The following is a 10372-nucleotide window of genomic DNA, read 5'->3' as shown; positions in this document are numbered from 1 at the left end:
CACCGTGCACAGTTTACCAGCCAAACAACAGCCTGCCTGCAGGACGGATCTTTCCCGTCTGACCCGACGTGGACCCCGCCCTGCTTCGTCACCCAAGCCCATGGCTGGGTCCAGGAACAGACCCCCATGGGCGAACGCGGGGGAGACTCCAACCCATAAACGCTGAGTACCTGCCCGCAGATGGCCAGCCAAATGACTGTCATCTCGGGGACTGTGTTCAGAGGGCGTCACTGAAATAGTACAACGAAAGTCATAGACAGTGACTCAGTGCACGAAACTCCACAGAAACTGTTCATGTGATGCATCGGGGTTTCGTAAATGTTCTCAGGCTGCATGGCTGTGGGATGGTCACTGATGCATTGGCCATTTTGGGGAACCCTTGACATCCAAGATATATTAGTGCAAACAGGAGACCGCCTCACCTGACCCTGGTTCCCCCCCAAAAAAAGTCAGCTCGCTTATGTAAAAATGGGTATTTCGGGGGGCGCCTGAGTGGCTCAGTTGGTTAAGCCTCCGACTTCGGCTCAGGTCACAATCTCAAAGTTCGAGCCCCTCATCGGGCGCTGTGCTGACAGCTCAGAACCTGAATCCTGCTTTGAATTCTGTGTCTCTCTCTCTCTCTGCCCCATCCCCGCTTAAGGTCAGTCTCCCTCTCTCTCTCTCTCTCAAAAATAAATAAACATTAAAAAAAATGTTTAAACGGGTGTTTTTCTTCACTGAGGTGAAATCCACATAAAATTCACCACTTTAAACGGCACAATTCAATGGCAGTTAGCACATGCACATTTTTTTTTTTGATGTTTTTATTTATTTTTGAGAGACAGACGCAGAGCACAAGTGGGGGAGGGACAGAGACAGAGGGAGACACAGAATCTGAAGCAGGCTCCAGGCTCAGAGCCGTGAGCACAGAGCCCAATTCGGGGGTCAAACCCATGAACCGTGAGATCATGACCTGAGCCAAAGTCGGACGCTCAACTGACTGAGCCCCCCAGGTGCCCAGCACGTGCACATTTGGACCACCACCTCTGTTCAGTTCCAGAACATTCTCAACTCCCCGAAGGAGACCCCATCCCCATTAGCAATGCCTCTGCACTCCCCGTCCCCAGCACCTGACACTCACTGACTCAATTTTATTCCATGCACTTGCCCTTGAGCAGGCAAGTGACACAAATGAAGTCACAGCCTCCACAGCCCTGGGGGTCTGCCTCCTCCCTGAGCGTCGTGTTTTCAAGGTCCACCCACCTGTTAGCGGGTGTCTGACCTCAACTCCTTTTTCACAGCTGTGTCGTATTCCCCCGTCAGCTGCCCCAAGGAAAGATGACGGGCTATTTTCACTTAGCAAGAGAGCAAGGGGGCTTTCTCCTGATTTGTGAACTGGGTTTCTTTCCCGAAAACATACTGGGAGCAGGTGTGAACGGACAGCTTCCCCCTGCGTACGTCTAACTAGCACGTGTCCGAGTGCCGGGGGGACAGAAGGCCCCATCTCTCAAGATGTAGAAACCTGTAGGACCCAGCTTGGGCTATGCTACCATCATCAGGATTCAGGGATGATTCACTGCCTGTAAGAAAGGAAACGCTGCCACCTTAGCCATGGGCAGTGGAAGGTTTGCGGGGGTGGGGGTGGGGATCCACGTAGCGTATATTCTTTCCCTCGGGTCCTGTTGTGGTCTGTTCCCTGCAGACAGACTTTCTCTGCTCTCCGTGAATCATACGAGCAAAGACGTGAGCCCTTGACCTGTCAGCTCATGAGGCCATCCGTCTGTGATGGTTAACTGTGTGTGTCCAGTTGGCCGCAGCCATGGTGCCCAGGTATGTGGCCAAATACCATTCTGGATGTTTCTGTGAAAGTATTTTGTGAGTGACATACACAGTACAATCAGTGGGTTTTGGAGTAGAGGATATTGTCAGGCTTAATGTTGGTGGGCCCCCTCCAATCAGGTGAAGGACTTAAGAGAACAGAACTTGAACTCTCCCTCCCCACCCCCCCACCCCGAGCAAAAGGTCTTTCAGCCTGTGGAACAGGCTTAAGGCTCATCATATCCATCCATCCATCCATCATCCATCGATCCATTCATCATATCCATCCATCTATCCATCCATCATATCTTTTTATCTATCTATCTATCTATCTATCATCTATCCATCCACCCATCCATCATATATATTATTTATCTGTCTGTGTATGTGCCTACCTATCCATCATCTACCCACCCACCTATCCATCCATCCATCCATCCATCATATCTTTTTATCTATCTATCTATCTATCTATCATCCATCCATCCATCCATCCATGCATCTGTGCACCCTTCCATCCACTTACCAATCTATCTATGCCCGTAGTTCACAACCAAGAACAGTTCTGCCCCAGGGGACATCTTTCATTGTCTCCTGGGAGACATTTCTGGTGGTCACACCGAGGAGGAGATCCTACTAGCATCTGGTGGGTGGAGACTAGAGACGCTGCCCCACACCCTATATTGCAGAGGACGCCCCACATTAGAGAATGAGCCACCCACATGTCACTAGGGCCGAGGCTGAGAAACTCTGCCCTAAAAGAAGGAGTCTGTCCACAATGTCCCTCCTGATTCCATCTCTGGCTGACCCCCTTGACCGCACTCTTTGGGGGATGTTATGTGGTCCTCATGCATGTTGATGATAACATATGTGTGCATTGTATATTCACCGGACATTTCTACATTATTGTTTCTCTCTTTATCCCCTCTCTTTACCCCTATATGCCTCCAGACTCTGCCTTTCCCTGGTGGATTTAGTATTGGATGACATCTCATTTTTTCCTTACCACCTTCAGCATTGCTCAGGAAGGCGGTCGGAGGAACACAAATACCACGCTATTTCGCTTTTAATTTGTTTGTTTTTAAAGAATGCTTTGTGCCGTCCTTCCGACTCCTGATTTTTCCCTGATGACTTTTCTCTAAGAACCACCCCAAATGGGAGTCTGATCTCTGCCAGACCTGCTGATGGCATCAGGGCACATACTGTCTTCAGACATGTGACTCAAGCTGTGCCAATGAGATGCAAGTCCAGAATCTGAGCCTGAAGTCTGAGCCTGAAGCTCAGGATGGATGGATGATGGATGGATGATGGATGGATGGATGGATGGATATGGTGAATGGATAGATGGATGATGGATGGATGGATGGATGGATGGATGGATATGGTGAATGGATAGATGGATGATGGATGGATGGATGGATGGATGGATGGATGGATGGATATGGTGAATGGATAGATGGATGATGGAAGGAAGGAAGGATGGATAGATGGATGGATGGATGGATGGATGGATGGATGGATGGATGGATATGGTGAATGGATAGATGGATGATGGATGGATGGATGGATGGATGGATGGATGGATGGATGGATATGGTGAATGGATCCATGGATGATGGATGGATGGATGGATGGATGGATGGATACGGTGAATGGATAGATGGATGAATGGATGGATGGATGGATGGATGGATGGATGGATATGGTGAATGGATAGATGGATGATGGATGGATGGATGGATGGATGGATGGATGGATATGGTGAATGGATCCATGGATGATGGATGGATGGATGGATGGATGGATGGATGGATACGGTGAATGGATAGATGGATGATGGATGGATGGATGGATGGATGGATGGATATGGTGAATGGATAGATGGATGATGGATGGATGGATGGATGGATGGATGGATGCATATGGTGAATGTATCCATGGATGATGGAAGGAAGGAAGGATGGATAGATGGATGGATGGATGGATGGATGGATGGATGGATGGATGGATATGGTGAATGGATCCATGGATGATGGATGGATGGATGGATGGATGGATGGATGGATGGATGGATATGGTGAATGGATAGATGGATGATGGATGGATAGATGGATAGATGGATGGATGATGGATGTATGGATGGATGGATATGGTGAATGTATCCATGGATGATGGATGGATGGATGGATGGATAGATGGATGGATGGATGGATGGATACGGTGAATGGATAGATGGATGGATGGATGGATACATGGATGGATGGATGTATGGACGGATGGATGGATGGATGGATATGGTGAATGGATAGATGGATGATGGATGGATACATGGATGGATGTATGGATGGATGGATATGGTGAATGTATCCATGGATGATGGATGGATGATGGATGGATAGATGGATGGATGGATGGATGGATAGATGGATGGATGGATGGATAGATGGATGGATGGATATGGTGAATGGATCAATGGATGATGGATGGATGGATGGATGGATGGATGGATACATGGGTGGATAGATGGTGGATAGGTAGGTAGATACACAGACAGATAAATAAAAATATATGATGAATGTTGGATGCGTGCATGCATGGATGGATGGATGCATGGATGGATGGATAGATGATGGATGGATGGATAGATAGATAAAAAGATATGGATGGATGGATGGATGGATGGATGGATGGATGGATAGATGGACAGTCAGATGGATGGAAGGACAGACAGATGGATGGGTGGATGGATAGATGGATGGATAGATGGATGAATGGATGGATGGATATGGTGAATGGATAGATGGATGATGGATGATGGATGATGGATGGATGGATGGACAGATGGATGGATGATGGATGGATAGATGGATGATAGGTGCATAGACAGATGAATAGACTGATTGCTACACACACAGATGCATAAATAGATGATTAATACATAGATGACATTCATATAGAAAGAAAGAAAAAAGAAAGAAAAGAAAAGATGGACAAGTAGATGATTAATAGATAGACATAATGTACCCACACACAAACATAGACAGATGAGGCTCTGCGCAGTTTCCAAGCTCTGGAAAATAGGGGAGCCTGAGAAGCAGGGCAGAAGGACCCCTCACCCTGAGCAGGTCTGTCTTTACTGTGACAACAGGACATCAGACAAGGGGCGGCCTCACACCGACCCCAGAGGAAAACCCCAAACCACATGGGCGTTGTTTCTTTCTGTGGGTGGACCCACAACCGTCAGCTACCTCAGGATCAACCTGTTCACCACTGCAAAAGCTAGCAGAGATCGGGGGTGGGGGGAGGACTCTGGGGAGGCCCCACGGCCCCCTCCCCTGCAGGTGAGCCCCACTTTGGGAGCTGAGAGCTTCTGGAAGTCACAGGGAAGGAGCGGGGCGGGGGGACAGGCGTCCCCATCCCCAGTACCACAAACATGTTAGTGCTTCTGTGCATCGGGACGTTTTCTCAGACCCAGCTTGTTTCTGGTGACTTTTAGGCAGTTGTGAGGCGTGTTGGTCAGGGAGCTTGTGGGACATGACTGGGTTCACAGTTTGTTTGTGCTAATCTCTAATCGCCAATCTCATGATTAGAGAGGAGTTGTGGGTTTGGGGGAGAAAGAGCACAGATGTGACAGTTTAGTCATGTCATATCCAGGGTGCCTGCGCTCAGCCTGACTCACCCCTGTGCACGCCGACCTTGGCCACCTGCCCTGTAACGTTATAACAGCCCCCCCCCTTTGGATTCTCTGCTCTTGGAAGCAGCCCAGACTCGGGGAGGGGGGGCAGTTAGGTGAGCAGAAACGTTTATCTTAGTATATCATCACCCCACCCAGGCCCACTGCACCCCAGTTCTGTCTGTATTGTGCCGTCCATCTGGCCCACCAAGAAAGGCCTTTGCTTATCGGCTATAGCAATAGTCCAAGCATAAGGGCTGGGTCGGGACAGGTGTGGTGGGAGGGGAGAGCCCTCCATGCCCAGCTGTGTCCTCCTATGTCCCATATTGCCTGGAATTTCACATTAGAGATTCATTCCTTTGGCGTTGATGAGGTACTTCCTAAAGCCTTAATTAACGACCATATTAACAAGAGGTAATCTTATGAACACTATGTCCATCCAAGGTAAGAATAGACCCAAGATGAAAAGTCAAGGATTGTCCCGACTACTTGGGTCATCCCTTCACTTCTTGGTGGGTTCACCAAGCTGATGATGCATCCAGGCGTTTCTGGCCCAGGATGCCCTACCTGGTCTTGTCCCTCTTGCAGTCTTGGGGTGACTCTGGCCCTCCCCAGGCCCCTCTGTCTATCCTCCCGTCCAGAACGTGTGCATTCCCCAGACCAGGTGGGTCTGCAGGAAAGGCGATGGGGCAGACGCTTGAGGCGTCCCGTCTGTGAAGCATGTTACACATGTTGACGTCTTCCCCCCAGCAATCTCGGCGAGGCTCCCTTCTGCCTTTCTCCCTGCTGCTTTGTCTTTTACAGCACGACCAGGTCCCCGGCCTCCCTCTTGTGGACGGCCACCACTGTAGGACACGTGCGTCTGCTTGTCTCCAGCTCTGGGGAGCGAGCCAGGTCTGGGGAGCGAGCCAGGCGCGCCCGGGGCGGGTCACGACGGCCAGCCACCCAGCAGGTTATCATCGACTCGCACCTCCGAGCCCTGGTGTTTGCCTGGCGTATGTGTGCACGTTGTGTACCTGTGCACCTATGGGTGTGACCGTCTCGTGTTTGCCTTGGGGAACAGAGGCCCGTTTTGAGTTTGATATCCCGACAGGACAGCACAAATATATAAATAAAATGTCATGGCACAAGTCTCCTAGCAAATTAATATTCCTACCTCTATATGTAGTTAAAATATCAGATATACAACCTTATATGATGCACAGCATATGTATACATACGTAAGTGTTGTATATAGGTTGTATATCATCTAATGTTGTATACAACAATATATCGCATACATCACATATACTTACGTATATATTTGTGTGTACAATATAAAATGTATGATTATAAGTAAATATATAATAGTTATATAATATGATTGTATCATAAACATTATATATTATATATAATTATATATAACATTGTAATGTAATGTAATATAATGTAAGGTAATAACGTAATTATTACATATAATAATTATATGTAATACAATATACAATATACGATAGGTATACAAGAGGTTATATACAATATAACATTATATGTAATAATATTTAGATTATATATGATTTTATATAATTTTATACATCATAATTATATATAACATATATGATTATATGATGATGTCATATAATAATTATACATAATGTTGGATATTATTATATTATTATATGCAACATTGTACATTGTGTAATGTTGTATATCTTCTGCTTTTAAATATATAAACAATTATAATTAATTTAATATATTATATATTATTTTGTATGTTTTAATATGTTATTTATACAAAAATCATATCATTTTTTTCTGTATTTAAAAAATGATTTTGGGGGCACCTGGGTGGCTCAGTCAGTTGGGCGGCCGACTTCGGCTCAGGTCATGATCTCGCGGTCCGTGAGTTCGAGCCCCGCGTCGGGCTCTGTGCTGACTGCTCAGAGCCTGGAGCCTGTTTCGGATTCTGTGTCTCCCTCTGTCTCTGACCTTCCCCCATTCATGCTCTGTCTCTCTCTGTCTCTAAAATGAATAAACGTTAAAAAAATTTTTTTAAAAATGATCTTGTCTATTTGTATTATCTGTACACATAATGGACCATCGCTCAGCCTGGAAGACCGGGGCCATCCCGCCGTGTGCAGGAACACAGCTGGACCTCGAGGGGGTGAGGCCGCGTGCAACACGTCACACAGAGGAAGTCACGTTCTGCACACTCACACTTGCACGTGGGTCTCAAGTGCTCAGATCATAGAAGCAGAGGGCAGACGCGGCTTCCAGGGGCTGGAGGTCGGGAGGCACAGAGACGTTGGTCCAGGGGCACGAGTTTTCTGCTCTACGACGAGTCGGTTCTGGGGTATCTTATAGATCGGTGATGGCACCTGACGATATTGTGGTGATTTGTGACCACCACACGGCAACAGTCACACACCCAGGGATTTACAGTGGGGGACTTGGGGGGCTCCTGGGCGTGTCTGACTCTTGATCTCCGCTCAGACGTTGATCTCGCGGTTGGTGGGTTCGAGCCCCGCGTCGGGCTCTGTGCCGACCGCTGGGAGCCTGGATCCTCCTTCGGATTCTGTGCCTGCCTCTCTCTCTGCCCCTCCCCACTCACACTCTATCTCTTTCTGTCTCTCAAAAATAAATAAATATTAAAATAAAAAAGAAATGCCTTTCCAGTGGGGGCGCCTCGGTAGCTCAGTCACTTAAGCATCCAACTTCAGCTCAGGTCATGAACTCACCACCGTGGGTTCCCTGGGCTCTGAGGCGACTCCCTCCCATCTTCCACCTGCTCCCTCTGCTCTCATCCCACGCTCCAGGGGAGAGACCTTCTGGAGACCAGACTCTCAGATCCAGGCAGGGCTGCTGAGATCCAGGAGGGGCAGGACCACTGAGACCCAGGAGTGACAGAGCCGCTGACATCCAAGCAGGGCAGGGCCACTGAGATCCAGGAGGGGCAGGACTACTGAGATCCGGGGGGATGGGGCAGGGCCACTGAGATCCAGGCAGGGCAGGGCCACTGAGATCCAGGGAAGGCAGGACCACTGAGATCTAGGCAGGGTAGGGCTGCTGAGATCCAGGCAGGGCAGGACCACTGAGACCCAGGCAGGGCAGGACCACTGAGACCCAGGAGGGGCAGGGCCACTGAGATCCAGGCAGGGCAGGGCCGCTGAGATCCAGGAGGGGCAGGGCCACTGAGATCCAGGCAGGGCAGGACCACTGAGACCCAGGCAGGGTAGGACCACCGAGACCCAGGAGGGGCAGGGCCACTGAGATCCAGGCAGGGCAGGGCCGCTGAGATCAAGGGGGAGGGGGGCGGACAGAGCCACTGAAATACAGGGCAAGATCGCTGACACCAGGAGGGGCTGGACCACTGAGACCCAAGAGGGGCAGGACCCCTCAGATCCAGGGCGGGTAGGGCCCCTTAAATCCAGGCAGGGTTGTGCCCCCTCCTGAGGCTCTAAGGGAGGGTCCTTCCTGCCTCTCCCAGCTTCTGGGGCTCCAGGCGCCCCTGGGCTTGTGGCCACGTCCCTCCCGTCTCTGGCTCCCTGTTCACGTGGCTTCTCCTCTGTGTCTGTGTCTCCTGTCCTGTCTCTTACAATGACACCTGCCATTGGATTCAGGGCCACCGTGATCCAGAGGGACCTCACCTCAGATACTTCAGTTTGTCACTTCTGCAAAGACCCTGGTTCCTAAACACAGGCTCCCGAGTTTAGGACTGGGACGTATCTTCCAGGGGCCCCCACTGAGACCTGCGGACCTGCCTTTGACAAATGACCTTCCCACGATGGATGTGTTGAGCAAGTGCCCAGAGAGCTGTGAGCACAGCAATCGCTGTTATTATGAGATCGCTCCCCCTCCTCTTGCCCCGACACACCCCACCCTGAGGCTGCCTCTCAAGGTGACCCCGGGGGGTGGGGGGGGAAAACAGCCTCCTTGATTCATGTGCCTCCCGGTGAATCAAATGCACATAAGAAGCCAAAGCATTCCGGAAGGCACCCAATTCTAACGGGACACACAGCAATTCTGCCTAGTGTTTGTCCCCAGCACACCCTCTGGGTCCCCTTGTGCCCCAGCCTCAGCCCCTGTGTTGTGACAGAAGCCAGGTCTGACCTCAGCTGCCTGCACCCAGCCCCACTGTCCCGCCGTGGTCTGCCATCCATGGCCACTGGAGGTTGCCACAAAAGCCTGGACACAGACCTGATGCCTGGTGCGGTGGCAGCCGCCTTGCACCATGAGGCAACACAGGCGAGAATGCCGATTTACTAAGAGAGGTGCTGGGAAACCATTAAAAACCCAGGTGTCCTTGCTGACATCATGAAGCTGAGGCTGTCAACCCCGCCCTGGAGGGCTTGTCTCTAGATTTCTTCCTAAGTAAAGAAAAAAATAGCCAGAATAATCCCTGGATTTAGGCCATTCTTTTTCATGACTTGCTGTTAGAAGCCTTCGTCATGAGTCAGTTATGTGAAGAGACAGGCACGCTTCTCCAGCCTCTCACTGAGTCCTCCCTCTGGATGCAAAGACCCCCTCTCAATGGCCCAGGAGGTGGGGTCCTTCGCCTCCACTTAGCATCTGAGACACATTACGCATCTGGGACAATCTCGCCTTTCAGAAAGCACTTCAGGGTGTCTGCTTGTCCTGGAGACACGTCAGGACAACGCATTCCTGCCTTTTTTTTTCTGCCAGTGATTGAGCCATATGACCAACGTGATGGCCCCCTTAGGAGGTCCAAGTGCCCTGCTGGGGCTCGCGGTGCCCCCACAAGAAGGGAACGCAGCTGGGGTCCCTCAGGTGTCACCCTGGCCTCTCCGTCCTTCGCTGGGGGCCTTGGGAGGGTGGCCGTCCACATGCCAGGAAGCTGATGTCCATGCCAGCCCTTAAAGGGTGCAGGAGAAAGCACAGCCCAGTTTCCCAGGGCCAGAGTGGTTA

The sequence above is a fragment of the Panthera leo genome, chromosome Y (assembly GCF_018350215.1).
Source record: "Panthera leo isolate Ple1 chromosome Y, P.leo_Ple1_pat1.1, whole genome shotgun sequence".
Taxonomy (NCBI): domain Eukaryota; kingdom Metazoa; phylum Chordata; class Mammalia; order Carnivora; family Felidae; genus Panthera; species Panthera leo.
This window is presented reverse-complemented; position numbering follows the sequence as displayed.